The sequence below is a fragment of the Rattus rattus genome, chromosome 1 (assembly GCF_011064425.1).
Source record: "Rattus rattus isolate New Zealand chromosome 1, Rrattus_CSIRO_v1, whole genome shotgun sequence".
Lineage (NCBI taxonomy): Eukaryota > Metazoa > Chordata > Mammalia > Rodentia > Muridae > Rattus > Rattus rattus.
Window position 1 is genome coordinate 174,613,700 of NC_046154.1, and position 15,856 is coordinate 174,629,555.

Here is a 15,856-nt window from a genome sequence, read left to right on the forward strand (position 1 = left end):
CGCGCGTTAATGTGTGGTTGATCCTTTCTTGGTAGAAAATCTCCGAGAATATGTGTATCTATGCTTTTGTGCTGCCTAAAGGGTGTGTGTGTGTGTGTGTGTGTGTGTGTGTGTGTGTGTGTGTGTGTGTGTGCGCGCGCGCGCGTGTACAGAGATCATACATATTTTTCTTCAGTTGTCAGGCGTAGTAAATCTTCCAGCCTCCCTCCTCACTTTACTGAGTACGCTGACCAAACACCTGGCAGAGGCAATGTAAGGGAAGAAAGATTGATCTGGACTCATGGTTTACAGGACACAATCCAACAGGGCAGGCTTGGGGTCGAAGACACCCTTCATGAACGCAGAAAACACTGGTGCAGTCAGCTAGAGAAGGGGGACAGGAAAATGGTTTAATCCGGCCCCACTGTAGCAACCCACTGCCTTCAGCTAAGCCCCACAGTGGTTCTCAACTTTCTGAATGCTGCAACCCTTTAATACATGTATTAACCCCTATATTATGGTGACCCCCCATAAAAATATTCTTGTTGCTACTTTGTAACTGCAATTTTGCTATGTTATGAATCATAATGTACATAACTTTGGAGATAGAGGTCTGTCAAAGGGGTCCTGACCCACAGGTTGAGAACTGCTGTCCTAAAGGCTTTACAACCATCAAAATTAGTGCTAGCAGTTAAGAAGCAATGTTCAGGGGTTGGGGGTTTAGCTCAGCGGTAGAGCGCTTGCCTAGCGAGCGCAAGGCCCTGGGTTCGGTCCCCAGCTCCGAAAAAAAGAAAAAAGAAAAAAAAAAGAAGCAATGTTCAAATACATGATCCTATGGGGGATATTTTTCCATTCAAACCATAGCATGTGCTTTTCTTTTCCTCCTGGGCCTTTGCACAGACACTCTTTTCTAGAATCTCACCCTGATTGAGTGCAGTGTGGCCTGCCCTCATTCATATCAAAGTTTAGCCTCCTAAACTAGGAGCCACTTGGCTGCAAAGATTACTGTAGGCCCACAGCTTACCGTAGGTCATCGAGCTACACAGAACTTCTCAAGTTTTGTGTCTAGCATATCTCATGCCCCGTGTTTTTGTCAGCCTTTCAAACCATCTACGAGCACTGTAAGAGCCATGTAGGAAATGTCTATGAGCTCCTGGCAAGCAAATAGGGTAGAATGACATTATGCAATTATGTGTACATATGGGCAAAACCAGGAGGAAATATAGAGAAAGTAAGTATTTGAGGGCAGAATGGGGTGGGTTTTTAAACCTGACATTCTTGAATGTAGTATTTTTCCGAAAATCGTAAGTTTGCCAAAGTCCTCTGTGTATCAATGTCCTGAAGTTAAGCTTATCTTGCTTGAACTTCGGCATTGAAGGACCCCTCTCCTGAGCTCTCAGCCTGACCCCCTGTATACCTCTGGAGATGCCTAATAGTATCCATAATTAAATACCCTGAACTGAGCCCGGATGACCCCTCCCACTTAGAAAGAAAGCATTTCATTCCTCTGTACCCACCCTGCCCCTCATGCCACCGACCCCAGCGTTCAGTCGCTTGCTCGGGCTGAGAGGCACGGGGCATCACACAACCAACTGCTCTCATGCACACCCGTTGGCCAATCCTTCCACCCTGGCTTTCACAATGAACTTAGACTTGAAAGTGCTTGCCACATGTCTAGTGCACACTGGGACAAACTAGCCTCACCTCTGCCCACATCACTGCAGTGTCTCTTACAGGCCTTCCTTGCCCTTTTGCAGCCTCTCTTTGACAGAGAAGCAAGAGTACACATGTGGAAACTGGGTTGTTTCACATCTTTTCCTCTGGCCCAACCCAAAGGACTACATTGCACCCAAATAGAAGACCAAGCCTGCCACTTGCAGGGCCTTACGGGAGCCACCCCCACTTACCTTTTGGATCTGGCTTCCTACAGCTTTGAGCCCCAGTCCTATTTATGCTCATACCACACTCTTGCCCCCAGTCAGACTCAGACTCAGGTATTCTGGAGTCTTTGCCTTTTCTAGAATGTTCTTTTCCTGCTCCTTCTTCAGAGTCAATTGTCTATTCTGTGTCTTGTGTTCATCCAGATATCTGTATGGTTTGCTCCTAAGTTAAGTTCCTTAGATCTTTATTTAATGTTCCTTTCTTAGCAAGATTCACCACCCGATTCAGAATTTTACACACCATACACAACACACACACACACACACACACACACACACACACACACACACACACACACACACACACACACACACACACACACACACACACACACACACACACACACACACACACACACACACACACACACACCACACACACACACACACACACACACACACAACACACACACACACACACACACACACACACACACACACACACAACACACACACACACACAACACATACACACATACACACACACTCACACACAGCACAAACACACACCACACACACCACACACACAAAACACACACACACCACACACAAATATACTCACACACACCACACACACATACACACACCACAGGTACATACACCACAGATACACACACCACATATACACACACACCATACACACACACACACAGACACACACACACACACCATACACACACATACACACACCACCACACCACACACACACACACACACACCATACACACCACTCACATCACATACACACAACACACACACCATACACACACACAACACACAAACACAGACCATACACACACTACTCACACCACACACACACCACCACAACACACACAACACACATAACACACACAACCCAAACCATATACCCACACATATACCACACATACGTACACATACACACCGCACACCATACACACACAACACACACAACCCACACACTATACTCACACACACAACACACACCATATACACACTACTCACACCACACACACAACCCACACACACTCACACACACAACACACACCATACACACACTACTCACACCACACACACACAACCCACACACCATACTCACACACACAACACACACCATACACACACTACTCACACCACACACATACAACACACACACCACACACCACACACTTGTGCGCACGCACACACCTCTTCTAGGCCCTAAGGCTAACCACTATCATGTTTTATTTGGGAGGACAGAGGGCCTTTTGGAACAAGGTTTCACTCAGTAGCCCAAGCTAGCCACAAACTCAAGGGAATCCTTCTGCCTCAGCTTCCCACATACAGGCATAAAGGTAAAAGCCACTGAGCCAACTTAGATGACATTTAGGTTCTTGTCCAACTTACAGTATTTCTTCTCTTCTAGAACGTGAGCATCACATGCTCTCTCCTTCCATTGCTCATAGATAGGGCTGCTGCTTGAGCACCTAGAACCATCCCTAACATGTAGGAGGCATTGGACATCATTGATTAAGTAGGAACGAATGAACAAAAAAAATGAATGAATGAATGGATGAATCATCAACAAGGCTTTATGATTGCACTTCCTAGGTGTAAACCTTCAATCTGTTACATATGTGATCTTTGGCAAATTGGGCTCTTAGGGAGATCGTGACAGAGCCTACCTTCTAGGGATGTTGTGCCTGGTGCCCCCACTGGACAGACACATTGCCTCAAAAGATGTGTGACAAAATAATCCATGAAAAGAGTTTTGGCACTTAGCGCACTCTTTCTAAGGACCGGGTTGTTTTATTTATATTTAAAACAAATAAAACTCATAGAGGGTCAAAAGGTGATATAATTCTGTTACTGGATACCTAAGAACATGTCTGTTCAGTTGGACAACATACGATGGCAAGGTCCCTACTGTGGTTCTACACCAGGGGAGGATGGGAGTGTTGTTCCCAGAACTAGAGAGCTTCTGTCATTGCCTGTATTGAGGAATGGCCTGAACTTGAACACCCATTCAAAGGGTACCAAACTGGCCAGGCTTGTTCCTCAATGACGATATGCTAATACTAGAATTGACAAGCTTCAGTCAACGTACAAAAGCTGGGTGAACAATGGACAGTCTTTGGCAACTCAATCTGATAGGAGTCTAGTGTACCTGTAGGCGGAAAGCACATATTTAAGTGTCTGTTACCCCTCCTCTTCAAGTGCTCCACGTCTCACTTCCGTGCAGTCACCATGCACATGCAGCACAGCCTCAGCTCTCTCCGATTCTGAGACCATTCACTCTCCTAGAGCCTGGTTTAGCCACCGAAGTGACTCATGCCCTGGGACACAAGGCCTTGTCTAGTGTCACAACCCCTTCGGGCAACTAGATCCTTGTCTTTAAGATTGAGTGTAAATGCTTCAGGAGAAACGGCAATGATAACCATGTAGGTCAACATGGTTTATAGCCACAACAGGGGCTGGGGGGCGAGGGGGAGACAGAGAGGGATCCCAGTGTGTTGGAATCCAAACCTGTATGAAGCTGTACATCTTGGGTATGGGAGCTGATGAATTTACTTTTCCCTGGTCTGGTTCGATTTGGGTCTCTGTAACTGTAAGTGAAGGCATTCTTATTCTGTGGCTGGCCTACGTGTGAGGGATTTAGGGGAAGGAGTGTAGAATCCCGAGAAGAGGCAGACAAGAGTTATCTTCTATACTAAGAAGCATCTCCCTCTCTATACCAGGGGCTTCTTAATACCACGCTCCATTCATAATGTCCTACTCGTGCCGTCCCCGTAACAGAGGACTCATTGGTGGGGGAGGGGAAGGAGAGAGGATGATGCCATTAAAATCAGTCTCCTGGATCAGGGTTGGGCAATCAGGAGAAGTAGGCCAGATGGAACCCATCCTACAGACTTCTGATACCTAAGAACATAGCATGAGGCCACGCCTTCAGATTTCCCCACAAAAGTAGATGTTGATGGGTGGGGGTTTGTTAATGCTACTTAAATCAGGTCTCTCATAGATTCTTGTGAATATGGAGACCACAAACTACTTGCCTATGGGTTGGCTCCCTCAGGCCTGTTGGTTGGTGTGCCAGCATTCGAAAGCAGAAAGAGATTAAGCCTCCGTAAATTTCATTCCCCAATATAACCTGATTAATCCCCTCTTTTGCCCAAGAATATGATCTGTCAATGTGAGGTCCCATTCCCTCAAGATAGGATCAGAAGACATAGTGCCTTTTTTGGCCAGAATATAACCCTCCCACTGGCCACAGTCCTCACCCATCCTGGGATCTCCCCAACACCTGCACATGAATTGCTTTTTGTGGGAAAACCCTTATGATTTTATCTTAGAGTGGAGAAATTATTCACTAACCATAGTGGGAAAAATAGGAGAAAGCCCCAAAAAGTTGAACAGTGACACGACTCAGTGACTTAAGGTACTTGCCCTGGAGCCTGACAAGTGAGTTCTACCCTTGAGTTCCACACAGTGGGGGAAGAGAGAGCCAAGTCCCAGAAGGATGTGCTCTGAAGTCCTTTGGCAGGTTCATGCCACTGCACACACATACACCTGTTGTAAAATTATAAAAACTAAAAAAATTAAGATTGTCTTTTATCCCCCACTAGATCCAGCACCCTAGATATCTTAATTCTCAGTCAGCAAAGCCTCTCACCCGCTCTGCTCCATCCCCTATCACACGGCCGAAGGCCTCTCTCTGAGCCTGGCAGCAATCTCTCTACCTATCTAGTTCTCAAGGCAGGTTTCCCAACTCCATGGTGGCCCAAACCAGCCGCCCCACACTCTATTACACTTAAATCTACACATGGAAGAACACACAACACGATACCCTTTGACCCAATTGGTAAGATATAATTGCCCACCTCAACATACAAAGCCCAGTACCATCCATCCCTTAAGAACATTAATAACAACCTGTAAATACACAGCAGAATCTTAACATCACCTGCCACGGCTTCTCTCTCTCTCCCTCCTGTCTCTTCCTCCTTTCTATTCCAGTCTCCTCCTCTTCCTTCAAACTTCTCTCCCGCCCATCCTTCCTTCTCCTCCAATGACAGGCCTCCTTCTATCCTGTACCTGCCCTTCACCTGTATTTTACAAATTCAATGGGGAGAAGGTTCTGGTGAAGTCACCTGAGTACATGACTAGGCAGCTGTCCTTGAGGCAGGGGAATTAGCATCAAAATACAGATAACTCCAGAGCAAACCACAACAGACACCCACTAGATAAACAAATGAATACATACATGTAATTTCAAAGATATTTTAAAGACTGAGTGTATCCTGACAAGTCGGAGGGAGCATGTGTGTTCGCCAGTGGAAGTGAAGTACTCTGTGTTTAAGAGACTGGATTCTCACGGCTGACTTATTTTATTCTTCTCTATACCTGACAGGATTTATAGGCTTTTGGGTACAGGCAACAACTAAACACCTTTGATCCCAGCACTCAGGGGGCAGGCAAGAAGACCTCCATGAGTATAAAGCCAGCCCGCTCTACATAGTGAGTTCGAGGCCAGCTTAGGCTATCTCAAGAGACCCTGTTTTTTGTTTTTTTTTTTAAACAAAACAAAGTCTCCTGAAGGTGACTGTGACTCCCTAGGCCTGTTAGCCTCAGGCAAGAGCTCTGATTGCAAGGCTGTGCAGAATGACTCTAGGTAAGTACTTCTGAGAAACAGAGGTTGCCTTTATCAAGGGTGGTGACACACTTGGATGGCGCAGTCAGTCAAAGGTAGCATCAGTTCTGGGAAGGTGACGATTTTCACCAGTGCAAGGCATCTTTATCTCCTTTGTCCTCCCCCGAGGTGTTCTAACCTCTTGTCACCCTTTTTCTCAATCCAGCCCGTCTGCCTGAGGCCGTTGTTCCTCCTTCGCCGATATCCTTAAGGCATTCACTGGACACAGGCCTTTGGTCAAAAAGCTTTCCCCCTTTGTCCTATTGGTGATTCCTTTCTTTCTTTCTCTCTCTCTCTCTCTCTCTCTCTCTCTCTCTCTCTCTCTCTCTCTCTTTCTGGCTTAACTTTTTACCTCTGCCCTTGCTGGTACCTGGCATGACAACGGTTGTTCATTTCCTGTGTTTTCTGTCTTTTCCCTACAGGATTATGAATAGAACTTGGTCTGTGTCCCCACTGCTGTATCCCTAGAATTCTAAACTGCTCCTGACCATAGTAGGCACCCACCAGAACCCCCAGAACTCCTCGGATGAGGAAAAAGAACATGCAGAATGGATGGAGGGCATCATTCAATCAGGAAATGGAAACCTTTCTATTACCTTCTTTCTGGCTTCCGTCCCTTTAACTCTTCGTCTTATGCTTTGATGTGCCTCTTGGCTTACCCTCGTGACTCACTCCACTCCTGGGCCTGTGACTCAGAGGAGCCTGGCTCTTGTGAAGTTTTTCCTCAGTCACTTGCAAGTCTGACCACCCTACATGTAGTATGGAGTAGAGACCATGGATGGACAAGACTCACCTGATCCTCAAACGCACGTGAGTTCTTTCAACGCTCTGTGCTTTTGGGTTCACCCCTTAAGAAGGTCTCCGTGTAGAGAGAGGAACTCTGTCTAAGGGTAATCCCATCAGGCGTTGAGACCTCGTGGGAGAACACAAAGAGAAGCTTTGCAGACACTTGGGAAGTACCATTCCGACCACCTGGGAAGATCTCAGCTAACTTCACAAAAGAGGGGACCTTGATCAAGACCCTTGGTAGATACTAATATGCTGCTGTTGTGGTGGTGGTGATGATGGTGGTGGTTTAGAACACCAGTGCACATGCCATGGTGCAAGTGTGGAGGTCAGAGGAGTCAGTTCTCTTGTTCCACCTCTACATGAGTTCCAGAGAGCCGATCAGCTCCTCAGCTTGTCCAGTAAGGGTTTTATGTATTGAGCCATCTCTGTAGACATCCTCTAAACTCTCATTTTCTCACTGGTGTCATGAAGGAAAGGGGGTGGGAGTTGAATGTGATATTAAGCTTTCTTCTCAGACTGGAGGAAACAGTTCATTTAGTAAAGTGTTTGCCTTGTAAGCACAAGAACCTGAATTTGGCCTCCCAGAGCCCATGTAAAAAGAAGCCAGGAATGGCAGTACCCATGTCAATTGTAGTATAACTTTAATTTTTTTAATCCTATTTTATGATGTTTCTAAAATGCTTTAACCTCCCATGTAGCCCACCACCCACCAGAGGTAGTAGAAAAGAAAGGATACAGGACAGGGCAGGTGCCTGGGGAGGGGGTTGAGGGGGAGGGAGTGTACATGTTTAGAAAGGTTTTTTGGAGCAACTCCCACCTGTGTTGTCTGGAAATTGGTAGTTTAGTTCACAGATTAGCAAGCAGCACCTTGATCCATTTGAAAACATTTTTCCCCCAGAGCTGAGGATTGAACCCAGGGCCTTGTGCTTGCTAGGCAAGCACTCTACCACTGAGCTAAATCCCTAACCCCTTGCAAACACTTTATGGATACACCAGTTCAGTAGAGTCAGGTTAGTAACAGCAGTGACATGACCTTGAGACAGCCAGGCCTCAGCCTCAGCTCCAGTGAGCAGGAGGGACCAAGAGAAACACCAGGACAAGTTTTCTGCCGTGTCTCTCTCAGGGAAGCAAAGACCAGCAAAGACTCGAGACCCACATGCACTGCACAGCTAGCTGGACCAGGAAGCCCGGCTCTGTCTCCGTTACTTTGTTGAGTCTTATTTATACCCTCCACGGATCACGTGTCCTCCATGTGACCTTAGCACAGGTCTTGCCTTAGCGTTTAATCAGCCCACGTATGCAGAGTCCTAACAAATGGAGCTCCACTACACAATGTAAAGGGACCAATATATGTGTGTCGTTAGCAAAGAATCCTTCATCATGTGTCCTATCACATGTTTGCTTTAGCAGATCATCCTCCTTCACGAGTCTGCCTTAGCCTTTCACCTGTGTCCACTTCACAAAGGGTCCTTGGGGCTCACTGGCAACACAGACTAGACTAATTGATGAGCTCTATGTCAATGAGAGACATAAATGTCTCTCAAAAATACCAAAGATTGACAGTGTGCAAGGAATCACACCAGAGGTTGGCCTCTAGCTTCCACATATATGTGCCAGCACACACGTAAGTGTGTACACGCACGCGCGCGCGCGCACACACACACACACACACACACACACACACACACACGCTTTCTTCTCATTTGAATTACCTCCAACATCTGTTCCATAACCTCCAGTTGATGGTGTCATTAGCCCTAGGCCTCTAGATATATTTGACTTTCCAGACACGTTCACAGAGACCAAAGTCTGCTGTGATGGTGTGGTAATCGAGACAGGCAAAAGACATGCGTATCAATAAACAACAAACGCTATTCCTGGCTTAGTCATCGGATTCTGAGAAGCAACTGAACCAGATCAACCAATCACGGGCGAGACTAACTTTAGCTGTAAACATGTGGCAGAACCAAAAAGTAGGCCCCGCTCGAGCTGCAGCTCTCCACACACACACACCCCCCACACAGGGAAAGCAGCATGCGCCTTCTCGAAAGGAAAGCCAGAGGATGGCATAGGAACACAGTCTTTTCTGATGTCTTAGTTAGCCTGGTAAAGTTATAACGTTCCTGCCTCACCATAAAGAAAGGTGGTCTAAGACCACCCATCTACCTTTAAGTGATGGTTTCCATATCTTTCCACCACTACACTGTCGTCTACATACCTGTTTTTGTAACTGCCCTTTGATGATTGTTGAAAAAAACAACCTACTTCACAGGTAAGCAAAACCCAGCTAAAGTCCATTAATCAGGTGGTTCTCTAGCTGTAAGCAGATTTGTCTTAGAACAGAGATGTAGTGTGTACAAAGGTAGCCTTTTACACAGGGGAGAAGTTGGGAGAGGAAGTTGCTTTTTAAAAGAGGTCATGTAGACAATTATGAATGCAAGTTCAGAAGGCTTTAGAGCCATTTATTTTGCATGTATGAGTGTTTTGTCTGCATGTGTGTGTATGAACAATATGAGTGCCTAGTGCCTGTAGGGGCCAGAGGAGGGATCAGATCCTCTGGAACTGGAGGAACAGAGAGATGTGAGCCACCAGGTAGGTGCTTGGAACTGAACCCAGGTCTTCTGCAAGAGCAGCAAGTGCTCCAACCTATGAGTCATCTGTCTCTTCAGCCTCTCCAGGACCTATATAGGATGGTTCGCAATTACCTCTCCTTTTGGCTTCAATGGGGCTCTGCATACACACACACACACACACACACACACACACACACACACAATTAAAAACAAATCTTTACAAATAGCTCTCTGGACATCACAGCCATAAATTCTGCCCTTTCCTTTGGCTTTCCCAATGCTTGCTGGAAGATTTTTATTGCTATTTCCTTCCAACGAGTTTCTCTCTCCCTCCCTCTCCCATTTAAAAACACATGCTTCAAAGAGGCAAATTTGTCTGGCAAAGTCATCAGGCAATTACTTGCCAGCTTCAACATAATACTTTAAGCCCACAGCCTACAATGCCTTCCACCAGGCTCCCAAGCTTCACCCTGCCACATCCTTACTGTCAACTGGATTAAGTGCATTGTGCTCCGTTGATTTCCAGTTGCAGACTAGACTAGAATGGTGGCATACAGATGGGGGGCAGGGGGGGCTCAGCTGGAGAGTTCTTGCCGTGCAAGCATGAGGAGCTGAGTGCAGAAAAGCTAGGCACCACAGGGTACGTGTATAACCCCTGCACTGGGACAAGGGGTGAAGCACAGAGAAAGAAGGGTCTGTGAAACGGACTGGCCATGCAAGCAGGCCAAACTGGTAAACTTCAGGAGCTGCAAGTGTGTTTGTTATGTTGCTGTAACCAAAAACACCATAAACTTAAAGGAGGAAGAGTTTATTTGGGGGCTACGGTCCCAAAGGAGGAGAAACGATATCAGGAGACCAAAGCAGGAAGCTAAGAAATCATGTCGTCAGCTGTAAACACAAAGTAGAAAGCAAAGGTAAGTGGGTGAGGCTTCGAACCCTCAAAACTCTTCCCAATGACATATTTCTTCCAACGAGGCTGTACCACCCCACCAAACATCCCTATAGCCAAGTATTCAAATACCTGAGTCTATGTGGACCATTCTCATTCAAGCCATCACAGTGAGAGGCCCTGTCCCGCAAAATAACATGGAGAGCAACTAAGCAGGAAACTTGACCTCAACCTCTGCTGTGCACACACACACAGACACACAGACACACACATACACACACACACACACACACACACACACACACACACCACAGAACGGCACAAAAAGTTAATTAAAAAAAAATGATCACTGTAGCAGCTGGGAAATTGGAAGATGGTGATAGGACAACAACCTGCAAAAGACCACTGCAAAATGGTAAAATGCAATGTCCCAAAGCTTACTCAAGAAGAAACGGACAGTTTGTATAGCCCTGTTCGTACTGAAGCAGGTTCGAAAGACTTCGTGGGTCAATTCTGCCAAACATCTAGTGAAGCGATCACACCTACCCTACATAAACTAACAACAGAACACCTGACAGCGTCTTAGAACAGTAAGCACACGCTTGTTCTCCGGCCCAGTAATATACTGGGCCAGAAATCTGTCTTACAAATGCTAAGTGTAATACTATGGTATACAGTCTTGTATATGTTTCATAACAGCTTATATTTTGACATACTGATCTTTAGAGCCACTGATGGTTTAACGGAGCATCACTTCATGGTTGGTATGTCATATAGCTTGTTTATGGCTTCTACTGGTTAACCTTTACTTGTTCTCAGTGCTTAGCGATTGCAAAAAAAAAAAAAAGTTATGAAGATTCAGATACAAGTCTTTTGTGGACTTACAAGTTCATTACCCTTGCCTATGAACTGAGAAGTGGAATCACTGGGTCAGAGACAAATCCACAATCATGGATTGCATGACCTCAGCTCTTTGTCTCACTCTCCTGTTCACCTGTCTGCTTCTCCAGGGCCATTCCTTTGTCACTTGCAAACTTGTTTGTCCCTCTGCACGGAATGATCTCTCTCCTGTATATTCCTCCCGGATCTAATTGATTGCATTAGTCATTCCTTGCTTTCCTGTGAGCTATTGTTTCCATCTTCGTTACTGGTCTTTTGCTATGAAGAGACATCAACCATGACCAAGCAACTTATAGAAGAGAACATTTAATTGGGGCTTGCTTATATCATCAGGGAATTAGTCTGTTATCATCATGGTGGGGAACATGGAAGCAGGCAGATTGAAATGGTGAGTATCCACAGGAAGCACACACACACACACACACACACACACACACACACACACACACACACACGAACAGACTGGGCCTGGTGTGAGCTTTCGAAACCCCAAAGCCCACCCCCAGTGACATACCTCCTCCAACAAGGCCATACTTCCTGATCCTTCCCAATAGTCCACCAACTGGGAACTAAACATGAGCCTATGGAGGCCATCTTTATTAAAACTACCACATCCTCAACCCTGTCCAGCCCCCATGCCCAAATGTTTCAACGGTGCCTCTGTATCCAGGTCCGGGGAGATGAATACCTACCGTGCATTTCAAACTGCTTATTTTCCCAGTTCCTGTACCTTCCATCAGCCTGAAGGCTGCAAGTATTTTGTTTGCTATGGTGGCAGTAGTAATAATCATACCTTAGCCCATTCAGGCTGGAGAATAAAATTCCTTACACTGAGAAATTTAGAAACTATGGAAATGTATTGCTCACAGTTCTGGCACTGGGGAAACGAGAAAGTGTCTCCAAGACTCTGTCTGCTGAGGGCTCACTCTCTACTTTAAACGTAGCACCTTCTGGCTGTTACATCATACAACACCCGGGGCAAACACACTCCCTCGGTCTGCTTTACGAGGACCTTAATCTCATTTTCAGGGTTCTGCCTTCACACCAAGTCCCTCCACCGTGGCGTAGTGAACTTCAAGAGAACACAAATGTTTGCTTGCTGGTCAATAATAATCTTAAAAACAACATTGGCTATTATTTATTAGACACTTAACGCAGGCCAGGCATCCTTCTACACCAGTGCTTCTCAACCTTCCCCACGCTGTGACCTTTTAATACAGTTCCTCACGCTGTGCTGACCCCAACCATAAAATTATTTCCATTGCTACTTCATAACTGTAATTTTGCTACTGTTATAAGTCCTAATGAAAATATCTGATGTGCAGGATGTCTGATATGCGACCCCTGTGAAAAGGTTGTTTGACCCCCCCACCCCTCCACCCCCCGCCGAAGGGGTCTCGGTCAAAGGGCTAAGAACCACTTTTTGTGAGGGTTTTGACTCACTGGCACTGCAGTCTTTCCACGTAGATCTCATTTTGTAGACCGAGCACCTGAACTTCAGAGAACCAATCACCCGTTCCACTTTAACATTCCAAGAACAATAACAAGGTAATTATCGCATGCCTCCAGGTTCCTAGTACAGCGCTTGTCAGAGAATAGATTTCCAATAATATTTACAGAATTGATCTAAGCCTGTACCTGGAATAGCAGCTTGGCCTGGCAGAGAACAGAGGGCGGGGAAGGCAAATGTTCATGGACTTGGGCCCACATGGGGCTTAGGACTGGGCATACAGTGCTGAAAAAGACCTCAGTGTTCCAGTTTGAATGCTGTGAACAAGAGGGTACCAGCCCTGTACAGAGGCTATTTTTCATCCTGGGTACAGCACCCAAACACAACCCTAGAATCCTCTCAGGTGTCTTGTTCCTCTCAGGCTGACCTAGAGATCCTCCCAGAGGGAAGGACATGATTCTACAAGCCAACCTCACCTTGCTCTATAGCGATTGGCCCTCATCACATCCCAGGCATTCTGAAGACTTGGCTAGCTACTAAGGATCAGCCACCAAGCGATGGAAATGTCCCAATAGTAACCATTCTTATACAGCTGCCATCAAGCAAAGGGTCCTCAGAAAGCATGGGTGAGCAAGACAACACTGGTTCCTTGGATGCTGTAGTGGATGCCTAGACTATCCCGGATTAATTCAGCCAGCGTCTCTAGGGTAGGACCTAGGTATCAGCATCTTTCTGTTATTTATTTGGTTTTGGTTTGGTTTGGTTTGGTTTGTCGAGACAGGGTTCTCTGTGTAGCCCTGGCTGGTCCTGGAACTGACTCTGTAGACCAGGCTGGCCTCCAACTCAGATATCTGCCTAACTCTGCCTCCTCATCACTAAGATTAAAGGTGTGTGCCAACACTGCCCAGCTGGTATTAGCATCTTTAAATGTCAGGGAGACTCTACAGTAGGGACCCATGCAGAAGAACTCAAGCCTGCTCTCCCTCAGGGCCCAGCCTTCCTGACACTGAGCTAGAGAGCAGTGGACACTTTCTATATTGGACAGGATAGATGACCAAGGAGCAGAAGACTGTGTAACTCTGCCTTATATACAGTTTTATATAGCTTCATGGAAACCAGGCAGCCCTTTGTGGTCAGCTGTGGTCCTGTGCTCGTGGACCTCACACCCTTATCTAGATATTGAAGGGAAAGTGACATCCTACTAGTTAATTCTGAAATGAAAGAACAGGGTGACATTAGAAACTGAACCTCTACCACCTGCCCTCTGCTAATACCTGGAGCTTCCTCTACCCTAGGGCAGTGGTTCTCAACCTTCCTAATGCTGTGACCCTTTAATGCAGTTCCCCGTGTTGTGGTGCCCCCAATCATAAACTTATTTTAATTGCTACTTCATAACTGTAATTTTGCTACTGTTATGAATCGTAATGTAAATACCTGTGTTTTCCAGTGGTCTTAGTCGATCTCCCAAAGGGAGATATAGATTGAGAACCACTACCATAGAGACAATTGTATGTCTTTTACAGTCTGGAGCCTTGGCTTGCAGGCAAGTATGGGAGTCAATGGTCCTACACAGTCACTCCAGTCACTAACATCCTCTCTCAGGTGCCCATTTCGGAGGGTCTGGTTTTTAGAAATGTTAAGGCCTATGTGAGCATCCTTTCATAGCTCCTTCTGCTTTGCTTTTTGTCTGTAACTTCTTGTCCCTCCCACCAGCACCCTTCCTTTACACTACACTGGAGTGGTAGAGAGCTTGGGAGAAGTAATGAACACAGTCGCCTGAAAAAAGGTAGATATGAAAAAAATCATCATTATTAATGCTGGCCCTTTCCTAGCATTTATTATGTGCTTTGTCCCACCCCCACCCCCTCCCACACACTCTGTCTCTGTCTCTGTCAATCTCTCTCTCTCTCTCTCTCTCTCTCTCTCTCTCTCTCTCTCCCCTCCTCCCCTCCCCTCTCTCTCATGCAGGCATCATTTTATTTGAGTCACACCCAAGTACACCAGGAGAGAAATACTGCCCCCATCTTAAAGTCAAAGAGAAGACAGCGTTGTGGCATCTCAGAAAACAATATCCCCAACTATGAGTCCCTTGAATTAAATGGCACTGAAAGATCTTAGAGACTGAATCCATCTCCATCATCCTAACCTCTGCCTTCTTGCCCCTATCCCATGCCTTTTCTCCGAGGCAAGCTAAAGAAGCCATCGTAGTTCTTCAAGATGAATCCCAGAAAGTAGAGACCCTTCCTTCCAAAGGCATCCATGAACCCTACATCATTTGGAGTCCTTCACCTTCTGTGACCTGACCATAAAGGAATTTTCTGGCCTACTTTGTGTAGTGGCAGATCATAATAAGTTCCTTTTAGAAAGATCCTGTTCCATACACAAGAGGAAAGAAGGTCATAAAGAGATGCCAAGGGAGCTGGAGAGATGGCTCAATGGTTAAGAGCACTGACTGCTCTTCCAGAGGTCCTGAGTTCAATTCCCAGCAACTACATGGTGGCTCACAACCATCTGAAATGGGATCCAATGTCTCCTTCTGGTGTGTCTGAAGACATTGACAGTGTACTTACATATAAACAAATAAACAAATCTTTTTAAAAAAAAATAAAAGAGGGGTTGGGGATTTAGCTCAGTGGTAGAGCGCTTGCCTAGGAAGCGCAAGGCCCTGGGTTCGGTCCCCAGCTCCGAAAA